This window comes from Schistocerca piceifrons, chromosome X (assembly GCF_021461385.2).
Source record: "Schistocerca piceifrons isolate TAMUIC-IGC-003096 chromosome X, iqSchPice1.1, whole genome shotgun sequence".
NCBI classification, from domain to species: Eukaryota; Metazoa; Arthropoda; class Insecta; order Orthoptera; family Acrididae; genus Schistocerca; species Schistocerca piceifrons.
In genome coordinates this window covers 442,439,396-442,460,853 of record NC_060149.1, presented here as the reverse complement: position 1 = coordinate 442,460,853, position 21,458 = coordinate 442,439,396, and positions in this window count along the sequence as shown.

Below are 21,458 nucleotides of genomic sequence, written 5' to 3'. Positions count from 1 at the left end.
AGGGGGAATGCAGTTTTGCATTGATCAGTCTCGAAACTTGTAACAGCACTCCAAATATCGCTGAAGAGAACAATAAATTCCATCTACGTAACAGAAAAAGTTGTGGAGCTTCCTTCGGGTTCATAGGACATTGACGATCTAAACGAAATTGTTGAACGGTCTGTAGAAGGACTTGAATTACGTGCAAACATTAATATGTTTAAAACAGAGATAAGAGAGACAAAAACTAGGAGAGACTTTAGCCAGGAAGGCTCAGTAGGGTCAATACAAGATTTCCCGAGAAGTCAAATTTTGGCTAATAATAACGAGGAAATTTATGAGACATATCAATCAATGGGTATTCTGCATTTTAGCATGATACGTGTTGAGCGTAATATCGTAACTAATCCCTATTTCAACAGTCGATTAATGCACATTATCTACGAATTTTTTCAGACAGTAGGATCAGGACACAAACTAACTGAGGTACTGAGCAGTCCAGTATACCTCCCAGTGACTGTTCAGACATTAGACTATCTCGAGCTGATCATTGTTGAACACGATGGGAATCTCGTTGACTTATGAGGATAGGAAATCGTGGTAGATGTTCGGTGCAATCACTTCTGGAGTCACAACAGGCCCTATGAATTTGATTTGATTTCTACCAAATTTGGATTTCGTTAAACTGATCGTGACCCCATACTCAAGAAATTTATTGAATACACGATCAATTAATTCGACATGTTCACTCCAGGTCTTTGTGGCGATCAGTAGATCGTCTACATGTACAGTGACACGTTCTAATAAATCGGGTCCGAGCACTGTATCTAAAGCAGTTATGAAAACACCACCGCTGATATTAAGACCAAACGGCATCACCTTAAACTGGTAACTCCGTCCCAGAAAAATAAATGCTTTGTATTTTCTCGATTCCTTCGATATTTTAGTTTGCCAGTAGGAACTTCAGAGGTCGAGGGAGGTCAAAGATTTGACCCGGTGAAATTTCAGTAATAGTTCTTCTAAGTTTTCAGGGCGAGTTCTTACGGGTTTGATAATTTTATTAATGTCGCGAGTGTCAAGAACTAGCCGAAAATCACCGTTCAGTTTAGTCACAGCTAACAATGGACTTGAGTATTCAGAAGTTAAAGTCTCGATTATTCCCCAATCCATCATTTTTTTTTATTTCTTTGGCCACGGCTTCACCTTTTGACCAGGGAACCGAATAAGTGGATTTACAAAACGTAGAGTGTGGATACTTTTGAATACAGTATTCAAAATCTTTAATAACGTCTGGATTCTTATTAAATACAGGCAATATCGTTGTAAGACTTTTATGAACTCATCTTGTTGTTCTACTGATAGACATTCCGATTCACGTACCTTTTCTATGATGTTTGATACTTATTTCTCAGTATCATTTCGTCCTACACAATCAATACTTTTCAAATACAAAGCATTTACAACTAGACAGTTAGCTGTCATATTTTGGCAGTATTTTCCCAAAACAATCTTTCTTTTTAATAAAGTTACCCTCAATGGTTTAGCTTCAACTATGAAAGTACATGCACCCTCCTTAAAATCTATCACTGCACTGTAGTCAGACAAAAAAGAAAAAATCCATTCCCCAAATACACGGCGTTGACATTCGAGATACTACTAAGAAAGTGCATTCAATGGCTACCCCTTGTAGTTCTACCGTCACCCGTATCTGTTTAATAATGCGTTGCGCTTTTGCGCTCAACGTCCCTGACACCGTGCAGCCAGTTACCGGTGAGGTGAGTACCTTTCGTTGCTTACTAACCATATTTAGACAACTGTCGCTCCTGTGTCTATGAGCACGCTAATAATTACGTCATTAATTTTTACTTCGACAATTGCTTGCTAAATATAGCCACTCCCATTTGTTTCCTGTTTCCTTTCGAACATGAGACCCTCACGAATATCACTTTCTTTATTTCAGTCCAGTATATTTATTAACTGGCGACGTTTGCCTCCCTCCTCAATACCAGCCACCCGAGGAAGGCCTAAGACTACTGGCATTAGTTTGACCGTCCATCCGTAAGGTCCCTCGGCTGTTTATGTACTTCAACTATATCAAATTCGTTTCCCATTTGTGGATACGAGTTATCCACAACTACACCTCTTCCATCTGGCAAAGTTATGGGTCTATAGGACCCGGAAGATGCATTCGTAGGTTTCGAATTTCCCCAACCTACATTGTGCATCGGACGATTTTCCCAATTCGCTTTATTCGGTGGATTTATAGGGACGCAATCGTTCCTACTGCCATCATCACAATATTGAGGGCTCAGTGATTGCCGCCCCCCATACTTTCGCTTCCTGTTAGTGGTTACAACATCAACTCGTTGAAAACCTCCCACCACCAGCACTTGGTTATTTCCCACAAAATTCCCCTATGAATATCGATAGTTCATGTTCCAATTCCGATTTTTCTCTTGCGATCGATCCAAATGATCATTACCGTTTTTAGAATTATCGTGATTTCGGTTAAATTCTCCAGAGTGACTCTTAATATGATTACCATTATTCTACACATTATTACCAGCGTTGTTCTTAGCATAATGATGGCTGTTGTTGTTATTATGCCACTGTTTTGCATCATCCATATCAATTGAATCAATCACTGATAAGAACTGTTGAACATCAGAATCGGGAACATGAATTAATTTCTCTCGAATATTCAAAGGTAACCTACCTTTCAATATTCGAATCACTTCTCTACTCGAAATTGATTGTTCCCAATAACGCGTTTTGTTCAAATAGCGTTCAAAATACTGCCTACAGATTTCCTTTTTCGAATTACAAGTTTCTGGTTGCTATACTTCCTTATGCAGTTTCTTTTGTTTACTTAATGACCAATATTTAGCTAGAAATAATCTCTCAAATTCAGAACACGTGTTACAGTTCTCGCTAACTTCAGTGGCTCATTACTATGCTCTCCTACAATCTTCGACACGATAAACTGTAATTTATCATATTCCGTCCAACTACGGGGAAATATTCTTTTAAAAGAATTGATAAATACTCTGGGGTTGATGTTGTTCTTTTCATTAGAAAATGTGGGAAACTGTCTACTTTTGAAAATATTATGTTCCAACTTTAATGACGAAATGCATCATCTCTGAACGTAAGGATCATCCTCCACATCTGATTGGCTATTCGTTTCCCATCGTTCACCTATACATGTGCAATGTTTCATTAGTGGGCGTTTTCTCTCGCATTTAGATTTCACGTTGTCGCGTATTTGTTCATTTTCCTCTTTCGAATATCTTCTGACTGTTGCTCGGAAGATCGCTTATTACTAACCTCTAATTTACAATTCTTGGTACATTCGTCAACGATATTATCTTTAATTTGACGAAATTCATTCACAAAAGTCTCTATAAACGAATTATTGTTGGCCGCCTGTCCATTAATTCGATTCTGTGAGCTCTTTATGGCCGAACGTACATTTTCGTTAATCTCTACCGTTTTGTTCTCTATCCATTCGGATAGATCTTCCCCCAGTTTCTTAGTTTGATCCAACATATAAGCATCCACTTTACCCAACGAATTTTTCTCTAAATCGTTTATACGACCTGTCAATCCCTCTACTCTTTCTGTGATACAGATATTATTCTCAGCCAAGGCAAGAACCTTTTCAGACATAACCCCAACTTGTTCTCAAAAAGTAATGAGATTTTCATTGATTTTATCGACACGATCAATAATTCTGATATCTTCCTTTTCTCGGTTTGCGTACCTTGACTCTAAATTATCAAACTTATTATCAACTTTAGCCTGTTGTTCTGCTAGTTTAGCCCCCCAAATTACATGTAAATTAGCCTGCTGATCAGCAAACTTAATTTCTAAAGCCTGTCGTTGATCAATGAATTTAGTATCTATAGACGCTTGCTGTTCAGTTAACATACGGTCCACGTCAGAGAAGTTAACATTTAAGGCCTCTTGCTGTTCAGCAAACTTATTGTTCATGTCAGAGAATTTAACATTTATATCATCCAACATAGTCAATTTTGCTAATATAGCACTAAGGACATCTATATTTCCTGACCTCGTTGGTATAACATTCGTCATGTATTCATTGACGGCTTTATCCTCAGGATCGGAAGTGTTATCATAAACTATCTTTTTCTTACTTTCTAGCCGAGAGTCAGATGCACTAAGGACGTTAATTTTGTCTGACTCGGCAAAAGATTCTGCTCCCACACTGAAAATAGTTCTACTGGTATCCTCATCGCCTGAAACTTTACTTAATTCATCACAGGATTCCGGGATAGTTTTGTCGAAATTGCTACGCAACCTTCTCCCTCTTCTTGACATGACTTAAAATCTTATTAACCACTCTCTACTAGTACCCACACTAACTATGGTCACATTCGCCTCTACTTGACACCAGCACAATGAAATTCTTCTATTACCGATTTGGTAAGGCAACAACATATACCGTACCTGGTTAATCACCGTCGGCAGCCGATGTCGCTGTCTCGATCTACTTCTTCTCTGGTTCAGTTCTCCGACGTGTTGCGTCGCTCCCTCTGCCGATGTGCTCGTGTGTCTCGTAGTCGCGAAGCGTCGACCCGCACGTTGCAGTTGTTGTAGCGTCGAGCGCCGCACGTTGTGGCGCCAAATAATGTGGCGCTGTCCTCTCTCGGCTTGATGGCGTTGGTGTCCCAGTCGAGATGACGTGGAACGCCGTCAGTCGATCACGACAACGCTAATCTGTAATTATTAGGAAAAAAAAAACTCCTCGCGTGGTTTGGTTATTTTCAGATACTGTATCTCGAAAATGATATCACTGTCTCGATGAAGCACGCCAGAGTGTGTGCGCCACCCTTGCTTGTAATGAAAGCAACTGTGTTCGTTCTCTGTCGATCTTCTTCACTTATAAATGTAGCGACTGCACCACTCGATAACGCGATTCATCCATTGACCTGAAATACCCAAAAGTTCCTTGCGTGTCCCAGACAGACCCTTCAATTTACGCGAACTCGCTGATTATAGTTCTTATGCCCGGTTTGAGAATGGTTATTCAAACGTTAAAAAATAGTGTGTTGACTCATCATTCCGTCACCCAAGACGAGGACATATTATGATTCTTGCAAGGATATTAAGTTGTTAATTATTATTCCGTCGTCAAGGCGTCGCTACGTCACGTATTCAACAACTGCACGACGTAACTCCAGAGATAACATACCGTTGAGGAATGTTCAGAGTGCGTGGTAATTTTGGTGTAAAGTTATTGCCGTTCACATTTAAATTATCACTAATTCGCTTGGCACTTTTACGTTATCCGAAGACTCAGTCAATTCCACAAATACTCTTTAAATGTCCATTAAATTATATAGGTGACGCGAAGAATTAAAGTTGACTTAAGGTTTATTGTCTTTCGTAATTATTGTTTGTCCATACGCTGAGCACACACACCGATATGTCATTCAGGGAATTACATATGTTAACATCAGTAATTCTGCCCTTGACGTTAACCTCTGACAACACGGCGAAGTCGTAATTTCTTCGTGACTGCGTTCAGTTGTAGCCTACTCAAGTCTAATAATCGAGTTTATATCGGCGATTAGTCTCTTTCTGTGTCCTTTGATGCTCATGACTTTTAAGTATCACAAAGGCCCAGTCCCATCACATATCGGTAATCGAACGATTCACTTTTCTCTCACATGCATCAAAATCACGTTATTTTTATAACGGTAAAAATGATCCTACTTTAGTCCGACTTCTAATATTTCCAGTCTGTATCGTAAAACTTTAAACTTGAAATCAGTTTTAAAACAATCTAGCAGCGCTTAACATGCGTACTACTGTTGCCCGAGTACAAGAGACAAGTGAAGTTAACATGTCCATTGCCGAGTTACATTGTAGCCACAGCGAACTTACAGCTCGATGCGGCTACAACTCTCTTCCAGGATAAATGTTAGCTTTGGTCGATTTATGGTCTGGGCTTTAACCTTCGAAAATAATAACTGAATTATTTCGTTAAAGTTTCTGTTCTGACTCGTGTGGTATTCTTTCCTTCAGTCTTTTCTTTATGATAAGCATTAGTATTTATATAACATTCATTTTAATCAAACTGAAAAGAGTTTAAATTTTGTGGTCAGTAGCTGCCGACACTGTCAGGATGACTAATTTAGCTATTTCTTTTGAAACAAAATGGTGGTCATTATGGGTTCTACATTTGGGGTGTTACAGTGTGTTCCGACATGTGCAAAGAAAATGACTATGTATAGTGGTAAGGAAGGTATGCTTTGACGTGGAATACTGCGATAGCAAGGGGAATGGAAGATGTTTTTTTACTTGGAAAAGTTTGCAAAGTCATACGAATGGTACAGATATTGCTATTTTCGGAGCTACAGCCATCAGCAGGTAGTATTTCCTTAATTTCGATCATTATCGAATGTCGTCCAATTGAGACCACAATCGTAATATTTAATTGTAAGTATGGCGATCCAATATATATGTAGCCGGTTTCCTAGGACATCTCTGTCTGCAGGTTTGTGGCGGCCGGCGGCGGTGGCCTATGGTGGGAATAATTAACGTTCCCAGCTAATGACAGTAGCTGTCCCAATGGAAAGGTATACTGGGGTACAGGAATGTAGCTGACTTAACTGTGTCGTCCTCTAGAGGGCTGAATAGCGAATTAATACTCAGTGTGTGTTAGACGTCTTCGTGATCGTGGATGTTCCACATAGGAATTAGAGATGCTTCAAAACAGACGTGTGTTTGCGCTGGACCATTATTCCCTCCCATGTCAATTGATCGGTTGATTGCTTCTGCGCAGTTCGCGCCTTTATTTACTTGAGGGAACATTGATTGTGGTGTGTGCATCTAGTAGATGAAGTAAGGGTGGAAGACACGTTTGCTGATTCCTTTAACATGAGAAACACCTTACCTGATTTTGTAAATTATAAGGATGATTTGGACTCTGTTATATCACCGACATCGGTATTCGCATGTGGAAATATTAGTTTCGTCTCTTTTTTCGAATTTTCACGTAAAGGTCTTCACGGACAAGAGAAGTTTCTAGGTACTCAGTGGTTTACAACATGTCATAGCTCGCTAAAGTTGCGGGTTTCTAGAAAAATAATTACCAGTCTGTATCTTCGAAATTATACTGTGCAAGCTACTCTACTATGCAAATGATTTTGCTATGCGCTTCATATTGAGAAGTATCGCGAAACGTTCTTGTAATCCCAGAGTCTGGCGATGGGTGTAGTAAGGAAACAAGCAAGCATATCGATTCCAGTAACAGTAACTCGTTTGTGGCGACGGGAACAGACCCAACCTCTGTACAAGAGTTCTGAGAATGACCTCGTTCTGCTGAGGGTGCTCTGGTCACATGTTAGGCCAGTTTGTGTGTGAGGTGACCGCCGGCTGCGGTTGATGACCTAAGGAGCTCGGGGAAAATATCTAGTGGTGTTGCGAGGACTATATACAGTCCATGTGTTTATGCTGTCTGTCTTTGCGGTGTATGTACGAGTGTCTGATGGTCGATAGCTACATGCAGTATGCAGAAGTGGTGATTCTGTATGGTGCAGGATCCGAATTGTGTGTTTACTATATGGACAGGATATGTCGTGATACGTAGCCACGTTGGAGATCGGTTTCACGCTGAAATATTGAATCTTCCGCCGTCAGTGACAGAGCAGTGTAATTGAGCAAGTGTCTTTCTTTATTTGACGATCTGTAGACCACTTTAGCAGGGTTTAACTGTCAGTGCAATATGGCGATCTGTTCAAAATAGTTTTGCCACTGAAAGTCTCATCTGCAAACTAAAAAAAAAAAAAGATGGGGGCAGTTCAAAGACAAACTGAAGCAGACCATCCATCTCTGGCAGGATGCTGTCCCTCATCTGCCATAGTGGTATTAGGACATCTCCAGGCCAGTAGCTATAGGGCACCGAAAATTCCAACAATTTTTCTCTTCTGTAGCACAGTGCTTCGAATTCTGTTTGTGTAGTTATTCTGATTTTCGTGTCTGTGCTTAGTCAGTGCTCTCTTTCCAAATAACGTGAATGCTCTGATGATTAACAGTGTTTTCTCGAGCATGTATAGACATGAGGAAGGCTTTTAGTGGTGAGGATGTATACTGTTTCTGAGATATATATTGGAAGCAGGACGCTACGATTTCCAGGACCTTCAGGGAGAATGCAATCGGTGTTATTCTGAGCTATTTTGATAAACAGGTCCTGTTAGGACAAGAATTTCCGTGCAGAGAAGCTGAGACATCACGAAAGCTGCTACAACAAAATCGACCATTAACTATTTCTACGACACTTTACGATTTCCGAGAGGGAGACTTGGCTCTTACTTACATAGGCATTTGACATCAGTATAACACTCACAACCTTTTAGCTGCGCCTGCAAGAGTGAGCCACTATGCAAACATCTCGTTCGGCGCTGGACTTGCAGCTTTGAGAACTAAGTGTCAGCGATGGTGGCCAGGTAACTACGTGTGCAGCCAGAGGTGTCTCCCATGCGGGACTGGCTGTTCCATTAGGATCGCTAGGAAGAATTCATCTGGTCATCATTCCGCTTTAGAACTCTGTGGGGAACAGTTTGATGATACGTCGCCATAGTATTTCTTAACAAAAGTCTGAAAGCGTTTTTACGTGCAATGAGTGTTTGCACAGTGCATTATTTCCGCTGTTTAATCGTTGTGAGCGTGTTTTCAGAGCGTTATACATGCATTATTGTGCCAATTTTACGTGTAGTGATTGTGTCTGTGCATAAGTGAACTGCATTATTTTGTGAACATTTCTGTAGGCTGTGCAATGCATTATTATGACAGTTTACAGTTAGTGAGCGTGTTTACAAGTGTTGTACAGGCATTATTTTGACAATTTACGAGTAGTTAGCAGCTCTGTAGGGCGTGCAGTGCATTATTTCGACAGATTTTAATTAGTGAGCGTGTTTGCAGAGAGTTTAACAGGCATTACTTTTCAAATTACGAGTTCTTTACGTGTCTTACATCAGTGTACTGAATATTTCGATGATTTACTGGTAGTTTGAGGGTCTGTAGACTATTTACCGTTATCCCAAGCACGCCAGGGTGAGTGTTTAGTACCAGCATAATAAATAAACTATGTGAAATCCATTCCAAAGTAAATTGTTCCAACTTCCCACTCAAAATAAATAAAGTACACTCCTCCCTCTCTCCAGCAGCTGGACACAGACTGACTCCTTTTCTCACCATTTTTTCTGCAGACCACCATGGGACGTGAGCGCCCTTTGGTGGCAGTACTGTGTACCAGGTCAGTTGGACTCCAGACCTCATGGCGAACACACTGGATGGAGCTACTGCCTATGACACCTCAAATTGTGTAGGTAAACACTGCATGTAAAATAAAGACATCCTATCAAGCAGCCCTACACAGGCTGAGTCCTTTTCCTGCCAAAATTTTTCCACCATTTTCTTAGGTTAGTGGAGGTAGCGCAATTGACCTATTTGACCAAAATGCGAACATCCCGCCATTATCTTGGAAAGCGAAGGAGGGATAGGAGGGTGGAGGGGAGGGGAGGGGGTAAGGTTAGTGGAGGTAGCCAAACTCACCTATTTTCCTGCTAAAATTTGATCTTCCCGCCATGTCGTCGTTACGACGTTGCCACATGTATCGTCGCCATCATGGATCAGCTATCTTGAATAAATTTGCAGAGTGGGGTAATGCCGACCTTAGCCCACTACTTTACTCATAGTGGAATTGGTGCATGTTGTGTATGTAGGTGTCTGGAACACATGTACTGATATAGAGAGATTTTGTGAACTGCCCCCTAGGGACTAGCCCTTTATTGAAGATGGTGACCCCCTTGAAATTTTGTCAAGCGATGTAATCTCTTACAATAAATAACTCCTACGTCCGTAAACTCAGTGAATTCCGCGGTATTCTTCCAAATTTTGCACGATTTTTCCGAGAACTTAATTATTCATTAATTTATAAAATCCTATTCAGAATCACGTCACTAGAATCCTCGTTATGATATTACCAGCACTGTACTCATTCAACCGGGGTCACTGATTAAAGGAGATGAAATGAATGTTTCTAATAAGTCTCATCACCTACGTCAGACATTGCTGGAGGCTTCTGTAATGTAGAATGTATCTCTGCTTATTCACCAGCATTGTCATTACCATGGGGATGGGACCATTTTGGGGGCTGGGTGCTATGGACACAGCGACTAGTTGTGCGTATTACGCAAAGTGGTGGGATACTCCAGGTCTGTTTCTAGGATATATCCCTCATCAGCATCCGCTGCCACATCTTGGATCTTTCCTTTCAGGCTCACGTGCTGACCTTTGGAGAGCCATAGGAAGCCTCCAAACAGCAGATATTGATGTGTGGTACAAACACAAGTAAATGATGTAACCTGAATTGTCGGACAGACTGTACTCCTCCTCGCTCGTTCATAAGTTATTCACCTTGGCATACAGCGTTAACTTGGGTCTATGGCTTCGTGGGGTATGCACTGCTTTCTATCCCTGCCATCAGCTCTAACCAACTGAAGTCGGGACTCATGTGACTAGGCCACTATTTTCCAGTCGTCTACGATGCAAACGATGCGTTCACCATCTCAGGAGAGGCGCTGGAGGTGATGTCGTACCGCTGGGAAAGGCATTCGCTAGGTGGTCTGATGCCATAGCAAATTAACACCAAACTTCGCTGTACTGTGCTAACGGATATGTTCTTCGTATGTCCCTCATTGATTTCTGTGGTTATTTCACTCAGTGTTGCTTACCTGTTAGAACTGACAACTCTACGGACACTCCGCTGCTCTTGGTCGTTAAGTGAAGGCCGTGGGACACTGAATTGTCCAAGGTGGAACGTAATGCCTGAAATTTGGTATTCTCGGCACACTCTTGACATTATGGACCTCGCAATATTGGATTTCCTAACGATTGCCTAACGATTTCCGGAATTAAATGCCCCCTGCGTCTAACTCCAAGCCTGCCGGAGTGGCCGAGCGGTTCTAGGCGCTACAGTCTGGAACCGCGCGACCGCTACGGTCGCAGGTTCGAATCCTGCCTCGGGCATGGATGTGTGTGATGTCCTTAGGTTAGTTAGGTTTAAGTAGTTCTAAGTTCTAGGGGACTGATGACCACAGCTGTTAAGTCCCATAGTGCTCAGAGCCATCTGAAAGGGGCACAAACATGAAACTGCAACCATTCCACTGCCTGATCCTGCTGATTCAGATCAGAAACGAATTACAATCAATTTCTGTCGTGATCGAGGGTCTTCTTGGGAAACTGTTCCTACTTTGTTGTTTCTTCAGCCCACTGAAATAATCGTATGATACATTCTGAACTTCTCAGCGATAGTAGTAATTTGACCATCGAGATGAGAATATGACAGAAATTCAATTTAACTTTACGAAGCAATCGACATTAGTGTAGAAAGCATTGCTGCCAAGAAGTAGTTCAACCACCATTTAAATAAAAAATCTCTCGTTCTCGTTCGATTTCAAGACATCAGTCTATTTCATTTTACTGTATCCCTCTCATCTAATCATATGTCATTCACATCCACTGTTGCATGCACTGTATTAGTTTATGCATAGATACACAACTATCAATAAAGTCAGACACATATGTCAACGATATATGTCAAGCGTTACCAACAGATGGTGGAACTACTGGTACAAACTATTCTTGGGGACGATTTTTGTTAACGGACGTCTTCTAAGCACCATACGCTGCTCTTAAAATGCTTAATAGCCTTCATAATATTCTGGTGTATTACTCATCGTCAGTGGCATCTGATACACGTATGTCGATATGTACAACATGAAAATTCTCTACACAACAGCAGAAACGTAAGTCTACTTAGATTATGTGTTTTTTTTTTATCAGAGACATGTATCTCAGTTGTAAATTCTTCGTGATGTTTAGCAACACGTTCATCTAGAAAACAAATAGCTATGTGGATACTTAGAACCCATTACAGCAACGTCTATGTTAATTGGTTAGGCTATGAAATCTGTCCTACCTCACAGAACACAGATTGTTATGTACGATACTGCTGTCTGTTCTTAAACAATGACATTTATTGGTCACATATGACATGATTGTCATATACTGTAAACACTGGATTGAACAGATAGGTGAGATAGTCTGTATTACATGTCTTGTTATTTCCGATGTCATATTTAAATCCTTTTGTGACATACAGTCATATATTAAAATACCATGTCCATGCAACTGGTATGTAAGGGTAGAATATACAAAAAATATAACATTGTAAAATATATACAAAAACAGAACTGATGTTAACTGTCACGAAGTACACTGAAAGGGTACAGTACCGCCCAACACTGAAAATAGGTACGAAATTCTTGTCAGAACAACACATTTTTTGTGTAAAAGTAACTCAATTTCAATTAATACAGCGAAGCCGGATACCAGTGTGGGAAAGAATGACAATTTATTTATTTAATTGATCACATGTGCACTCCCTCAAAATAAATCCCTACATCCAGTTTGGTGAGATCTGTGAAAGGAATGAATGTATGGTCGTCTGCTAACCACAGATAGTGAATCGGAATATATGATCATCTTTGAGTCGATCCTTTGGCTACCTTTGGTGAGACCAAAGAGATGGAAGTTACCAGAGCTTTGAGCGTCTGAAATGTGGCTGACCAATAAGGTAGCAAGGTGCTTCTCCCACTTCGAGAGAGGTGCGAGAGAATCAGAATACGGCCATGTTTCAGCACTCTGCCGCTGAACCTTCTGCTGTAAACACTTGTTTTTTTGTTGTGCTCCGGAATGAAAGAGTGGAGGCATGGTATGGATGTGGAATATTTAAGAGTAGTTAGAATTAATACACTCCTGGAAATTGAAATAAGAACACCGTGAATTCATTGTCCCAGGAAGGGGAAACTTTATTGACACATTCCTGGGGTCAGATACACCACATGATCACACTGACAGAACCACAGGCACATAGACACAGGCAACAGAGCATGCACAATGTCGGCACTAGTACAGTGTATATCCACCTTTCGCAGCAATGCAGGCTGCTATTCTCCCATGGAGACGATCGTAGAGATGCTGGATGTTGTCCTGTGGAAAGGCTTGCCATGCCATTTCCACCTGGCGCCTCAGTTGGACCAGCGTTCGTGCTGGACGTGCAGACCGCGTGAGACGACGCTTCATCCAGTCCCAAACATGCTCAATGGGGGACAGATCCGCAGATCTTGCTGGCCAGGGTAGTTGACTTACACCTTCTAGAGCACGTTGGGTGGCACGGGATACATGCGGACGTGCATTGTCCTGTTGGAACAGCAAGTTCCCTTGCCGGTCTAGGAATGGTAGAACGATGGGTTCGATGACGGTTTGGATGTACCGTGCACTATTCAGTGTCCCCTCGACGATCACCAGTGGTGTATGGCCAGTGTAGGAGATCGCTCCCCACACCATGATGCCGGGTGTTGGCCCTGTGTGCCTCGGTCGTATGCAGTCCTGATTGTGGCGCTCACCTGCACGGCGCCAATCACGTATACGACCATCATTGGCACCAAGGCAGAAGCGACTCTCATCGCTGAGGACGACACGTCTCCATTCGTCCCTCCATTCACGCCTGTCGCGACACCACTGGAGGCGGGCTGCACGATGTTGGGGCGTGAGCGGAAGACGGCCTAACGGAGTGCGGGACCGTAGCCCAGCTTCATGGAGACGGTTGCGAATGGTCCTCGCCGATACCCCAGGAGCAACAGTGTCCCTAATTTGCTGGGAAGTGGCGGTGCGGTCCCCTACGGCACTGCGTAGGATCCTACGGTCTTGTCGTGCATCCGTGCGTCGCTGCGGTCCGGTCCCAGGTCGACGGGCACGTGCACCTTCCGCCGACCACTGGCGACAACATCGATGTACTGTGGAGACCTCACGCCCCACATGTTGAGCAATTCGGCGGTACGTCCACCCGGCCTCCCGCATGCCCACTATACACCCTCGCTCAAAGTCCGTCAACTGCACATACGGTTCACGTCCACGCTGTCGCGGCATGCTACCAGTGTTAAAGACTGCGATGGAGCTCCGTATGCCACGGCAAACTGGCTGACACTGACGGCGGCGGTGCACAAATGCTGCGCAGCTAGCGCCATTCGACGGCCAACACCGCGGTTCCTGGTGTGTCCGCTGTGCCGTGCGTGTGATCATTGCTTGTACAGCCCTCTCCCAGTGTCCGGAGCAAGTATGGTGGGTCTGACACACCGGTGTCAATGTGTTCTTTTTTCCATTTCCAGGAGTGTAATTTCTCTTTCACAGGACCTTTTGTGGGGAAAATTACAAAGTGAGGCAGGTAATTTTAAGGGGATTGTAGTAAACCAACGGTCACAAAGAGCCCACGTGTTGATATAAGTTGAGATACTTCCGTGAGCTTAAGCTGAAATATTTAAGAATTAATAGCGTGTGTACAATAAGCTGAAATATTTAAGAATTAATAGCGTGTGTACAATAAGCTGAAATATTTAAGAAATAGCGTGTGTATCATAAGTTGAAGTATTTAAGAAATATCATTCCGTGTGACGCTGAATTTAAACTCTGAGAGAGAATCAAGGTGAGTCGGCCGTTTTTCCAGCAACGCCACATGGCTTGCATTGCACAGGAAGACGTGCGTTTATCTCCAGAGTTCACATTAGGAAAGTAGAAATTACAAAGTGGGGCAGTGTCGTGTGAAACTGGGATAAATATTGATTGAAGTGGGAAAGCGGAAAGTGATGAAGTTGTAACCGTTCTTTGTGTAATATTTCATATTGTTGTGTTGTGTATGTCTTGTAATTTGGGTATGTATGTTTTGCATGGGAGTAGCAAGGTAGTTTCGAAAGATTTGTGGGTATGCCTGTTCCTTCTGTATCGCTCGATCTGGAGGAAAGTTTCGTGAGGATTATTGTGAGAGGCGAAGTGTGAGGTATAATAAAAGATCCACCATCCGATCCAGGGAGTGCACTGTTGCGGTGAATAGATTACGAGACCATAGTATAGAGATTCACTAACGTAAAGCCATGCCCACTGGGCGGAATTTCTCATGTGATTTTGTTGTAGGTTGTAGAATTTGTGTGTTTAGGAATAAATCAAATAGTGAAAAGAAAGAGATTGGTGGCCTTTTTTCATTAAATTGTATGTTATTGTAATGTCCCGAATTTATATAAAAGCCGTTAAATCAAAGACAAAAGGAAAATGTGGTATTGCCAGTGCGTAGTGTACAGTCAGAGTTCTATAAATCACTGATAGTCAGATGCGTGTTTCCGTTGCGTATTATTCATACAGGAGGATAATTTGTAACTAAATAGTAAGATACGAGAATTCATGTTGCTCGATAAATAAAGGAAGATTCCACTCGCTTGGCAAACCACTCATCTTGCAGGCCTGACTGCTTGATGCCACAGTATGAGAAAGGCAAGTGGGTGCCTCTCAACACAATGAGCAAGTTTGCCGTCAAAATCTGTTTCTGTGATATAATGATGTTGTAAATTTGGAGTAGGATTCAGTGGCGATCCAACACGTGGGGTCTTGCCTGCTCGTCTTGTATAGTGTGCCTAAGAGATTGCTGCGTTCTCGGAATGCTATACAACAGTTCAAGCAAATAACTTCAGTGGTTTTATTTCTATAAAGCAGATCAACAATACCTAACTTGGAGATTTACAAGGAGTAGTCGCAAACGATGGGCGACATGCAATCAGTAATATTCTTGGCTATGTAAGGTTCCTGGAAGTTGACACACGTCACTGATATTGCTATGCGAATCCTGTCCACTAAATTCCGTATACTGAGCTGATCTGAGTGGCCGAGTCTGGCTGGAGCGGCGCTTATTTCCACTTCTTGCAGGGGGCGCTCCTGTCGTGGTGCGGTCCTAATCAGCGCACCATTCGCCGACGTCGTTTCATCACCTTCTCTGGTCTTCCGTTCTTCATCTTCGTTCCGGCGCTTGTGGTTAGTCCAGAACATAACATATCATCAGGGTGGAATTGGACTGAATGGTGCTCCTACATACCTGTATTATCACTTCGGACTGGATTAAACGGTGACCCATAATACCATCAATTTGAATGTGGTTCATCTGTCAGTTCCATGTTTCAGTTATATGACAGTTATGTCAAATGTGACCAAGAAATGTCGCTGCCTAAGAACTGAGAGCAGTAACACACTCGAGAACACGTTTACTGTAGTAACAAGAAATCATTTTCGGGAAAAGGGAAATCTGTTAACACTAAATAGAAATTAAAATTTTTGGAGTCATTTCTCAGAACATTTGTCTTTATTGTATCCTCATAAGTTTTTTAAATCCGTAGCTACAGAGCAGTGATGAAGACTGTACGGGTAGTTAATCTGGTAATGCACGGGTAAAAATTGTAGTAAAGAACAAAAATTGAGTGCACTAAGAAAGTTCAAATATATGTATGTTGAAGTTGCTATGCAGAAACGAAGAAACTTACACAGGATATTCTAAATTGGAGAGCTGCATGAACCTAGTCTCGGAACAGAAAATCATAGCAACGTGAGTACTTAGGACAAAAAAGTACGTTATCCCAGGGGACATTAGACCAATACAGCATAACACCGCTTCTGCTCTTGATAAACATCTTAGTTCTGCAAGTAATGCGGTCTTCAAATTTCTTCAGGTATACCGTATCGAACTGAATCCAGTTACCGATTATTGGATCCCACAGAGCTACCAAATCGTTCAGTTGTTCATTGCTACGTTTTACCCACTGTCCCAAATAGTCGGAGGCATTTTCTGTGTCATTAGGATCGGATGACTTAGCGAGCCAGTAGAGGTGAGACAGGTTGTGTAACTGTTTGTCACTGCACGCGTGCAGCCCTATAAACACGACTGTTGTCATCTCGGAACAAGGCAGTGTCCGCAACATACACATCATTAAGATGTGGAAGCAAGTGCAACACTTGTTCATTGACAATGTTGAAATGAATGTCCCAGTTTACGTTCACGGAAATCTATATGGGTGGATCCAAATCATGGTAAAAAAAACACTAAAACATCACAGAACCATCTATGGCCTCAACTGCGCCCTCCACACGCTGAGTCATCGGTGACTAGGAAACGAATTGAAATGGATCTACTTTCACTAATTTCTGTCAGTGGTTTTGAAAACTGTTGTCATCAGACATGATCATTGTCTCCGGTCCTAACGACTACGATCTATTCACGACCATACTTCTCCCTCATTGTTGTATGACTGCGAGTGGCAGATCATTACCGCGCGGGATTAGCCGAGCGGTCTAGTCCGCTGCAGTTATAGACTGTGCGGCTGGTCCTGGCGGAGGTTCCTCCCTCGGGCATGTGTGTGTGTGTGTTTGTACTTAGGCTAATTTCGGTTAAGTAGTGTGTAAGCTTAGGGACTGATGACCTTAGCAGTTAAGTCTCATAAGATTTCACACACATTTGAACATTTTTAGCAGCTCATTGTTTGTAGACACGCGTGTTGATTAACCGGAAAATCGGTCAACATCATTCACAGTGTGGTCATGGGCACACTCAAACGTGAAATCAACTTCGTGACATTCTGTGACGTCTCCAAGTTGAATAATGTTCATGCATTGATTTCATACAACGGACTGTTGCATATGCAGAACTCGCCACACCTCATAACAGCGATACAGGGCTTTATGACTACCTGGTATCAGTTCTACGCGCCCTGTAGGGCTTCAAAGCGATCAGTGTGCTCTTTTAAGGTGGCAATTAATATCTTCCTCGGTGAACTTATATTATATCCAATTATGTCCAAAGGCTCTTTTGCCCCCCCCCCCTTCTTCCACCAAACACAGACATCTATATATATTCTCCATCTCTATCTCTCACGCACACACACACACACACACACACACACAAACACACACACACACACACACACACAAACTTGCACAGATTCTATAGCGCTGATCGTAAAAAAATTCATCCAACTCACTCACATTGTTAATGCTATCGTAAATAGGATGCATGGCCTTCGTATGACTCACTTTCGAGTAGCACAGTTGCTGAGATGTGATAAACCTGAAGTCGCACAAAAACAGACGTAAAACTCTGTTAAGGTGTTAATAAAACTTAATTATTTAGTCACCAGCTGTGTCAATTCAGTGTGTAAGATACGTAAAATAAAAATCAGTGTACAGAAATACTGTGTGGGTTTACTCCAGTCATATATTACCTAAGAAAAATGTGAAGTACCTCAAAAGGGGAGGAGGAAACGAAATGAAACATCAAAGGTAGTAGGGTATGTGATACTATTTCAATTGATTACGAAATCGAATCAGATCCACAAAAAACTTACTACGAAGTTTCTAGGCACGGGAGTACCTCAATATCACTCAAAAAGTTCGTACAGAAACGTGTCATATGTAAACAAGTATTGTCCTGTTGATAAATGGCACCATGATAGTCACATAAGAGGTAACTCATTAGCACATTGGATGCCGCGACGCATCATTGTGCCATCAGAGTTCCGCCAGTCACAAAACCAGCCATGACCTGATTTGAGTACTGTGTTTACATTTCGCAGAGTACGGTTGCAGCTATACCGTTTATAAAGCTAAGTACTGACAAAGTTATTTGTGCACTGTTATACAGTTATTAAATTTAATAGTTTTCAACGGTGCTTCGTGCTGTTTGTGGGGAAATAACGATTTAATTAACTTTTGGAAACGTTCACTCGCTGTGTTTCTTAGAGTTTTCTGCGCGCTGAAGTGGTTTAGTAAATTTTGTTTTTAAGTTTTCAGCTGACGTTTCTTATTGTTTCTGGTGAAATACTTCGATAAAATTTTCATTCACTGTTTTAACTTCGTTGAGTGTTCCAGTGGCCGCTTCAATTTTTGGTTTTAGACAATAATTTTGTGAAGTTTTGTTGGTACTTGTGTTAGTTGTGGTTTAGTAGTATTAATAGAAGTGGCTGATTTTTAGTAGAGAGAGAATTTCGAGGCAGCTACTGTTAGTTCTATAAACACTTCTACTGATATAACTGAACTTAGGTAACGTAGACATATAGTTTTTTTCAGTAACTGTAAAATTTTATCATGAGTGAGAAGCGTGGGCTCTGTCTTACGTTTGTGAGTAGTGGGTTACGATGTAGGATTTGTTCAAAGTATTTTCATTGGGGTAATGCAGTGGGTAAGCTAGTGGACATTCTAGCGAGATCCTCTTCTGGGAATGCAGAATCCGTAGAGAAATAAGTTGATAGAGGAGCTGGAGTGTAAGATCGGCACCCTTTAGGTGCAGTTACAACACTCATAGGAAGAACTAGAAAGGTTGAGGAGAGTGAAGGTTGCTGGGGAATGGGAACTAGTAGTTGGCAAGAAGGTAACTAGGAGGAGGAAGTATGCAGAAGGTTATACTTTGCGCATGTGCAATAGGTTTGACCAACTGTCAGAGTTGAGTGGAGAGGAACCTCTTGTAGCTGTATTTATAGGAAACATGCAGCAGTCCTCAGCAGTTAGGAGGCCTAGGTCAGTGGCAAAGTCTAACAGAGAGAAGAAGGTTCTGCTGCTACGTAGTTCGCGTGGTAGGGTGTGGGCCAGCAGTTGCATGAAGTTTTGCGGAGTGAGTACCAGGTCACCAGCATCGTGGAACCTAGTGGAGGGTTGGCTCTAGTGACTGGCAGCATAGGAATTTTGCGAAGGAGGACTAGGTGGTGGTAGTGGAAGGAGCAGGGAATAGTCTTGATAGGGACGGGGAATATGGTGTAAGTGGTGCCCTGGTAAAGATAGCTACTCAAACTGGTGGCACTAACGTGCATTTCTTGCAATTGTTTCAGCGTCACGATCGGCCTCATCTTAATGCGGTTATTAGGCAGGTTAACACGGGCTGGAGAAGGCACTGATGGCAGAGGGCATGGGTCACGTTGCAGTGGTGCCAGTTGAGTCCATCAGCATATCGGGTTTCACTAGGCATGGCCTGCACCCCAATAGGAATGGGAAGGGGAGGTTGGCAAAGCTTATAGCTGACAGTGTAGTGGGTGGTGCTGGGATCACTCACGGAAAAATTCCTCTAGTACTTAGTGTTAGAGGTGCACCTTTCTTAGATTGACGTCAGCTGATAAGTATACCTGCTTATAGGAAGTCCCTCTAGCTCACCTTCAGAAGATGTCATGTTTCCAAGTAGAGAACGAATTAGCACGTTTCATCAAAATGTAAGAGGTATTAGAGATAAAGTTCGTGAACTGCTTCCTGATGTTGACTCTAATATTGTTAGTATGTCGGAGCACCACTTAAATAATTTGACAATTCAGAGGCTTCCTTTAACAGGATACGGATTAGCTGCTGTTTTCAAGGAGTTCCGTGCGGGGTGGGGGAGTGTCCACGTATGTAAAAAAAACAGTATTCCATTTGTGTCCATAGACGTATCACGGTACTGCACTGAACAGGTATTTGAATGTTGTGTAGGGGTCATTGAATTTAGTGAAACCAGACTTCTAATTGTTGTTGTTTATAGGTCCCCTAAGTCTGACTTCAGAACATTTCTCCTCAAGCTAGAGAGGGCTCTTCATTTACTTTATAGGAAGTACCGGAAATTAGTTATATGTAGTGACTTCAATATTAATTTTGTATATGATGGTGCAAAAAAGGAAAAGGATGTTGGTAGATCTCCTAAATTCATGTGAGCTGATGCAGACTGTGTTTTTGCCATCTAGGATGTAGGAGAACAGTAGCATAGCCATAGACAATATTTTTATTCATTTTTCATTACTAGATGGGCATCCTGTTAGTAAAAGCGTGAATGGCCTTTCAGACCATGATCCACAAAATTTAACACTAAAATGTAACACTCAAATGTAACATATAATTACAAATTATATAGGAAAGTAGTTTTTTATACCTTGTCAAGCAACAAGAGTGGCAAGATGTTTATAGTGCCGATAACATAGATGATAAATACAATGCTTTCCTTAACACATTTCTCATGCTCTTTGAGAGTTGCAACAATCATTTTCTGAGCATTGCTGTTGAATTAAATAAAAATTTAGCTTCTACAGGGAATCATACAACGATCTTGGAAAATGCCTTTCCGAGATATATGTCTGAAATACTCCTCTGAGATACAGACAACGGGGAGAGTGAGTCAGTAATTAAATCACTGAAGACTAACGACGCTCATGGTTATGATAGAGTGTCTAGCAGAATATTGAAGTACTGTGCTGCACATGTTAGCCCTGTATTTTGGCATATTTGTAATTTTTCCTTTATGAATGGTTACTTTCCTGAACGATTAAAGTATTCAGTAGTAAGACTGTAAGACTGCTTTATAAAAAGGGAGAAATGGATATTGTAGACAATTTAGACCTGTTTCTATGCCATCAGTGTTTGCTAAAGTTACTGGAAAGGATGTGTATGTAAGGATAATTGATCATTTTATATCACAATATTTGCTATCAATTGTACAGTTCGGCTTTAGAAGTCGTTTAACAACTGAAAATGCTATATTCTCTTTTCTCTGTGAGGTACTGGAGTGGTTA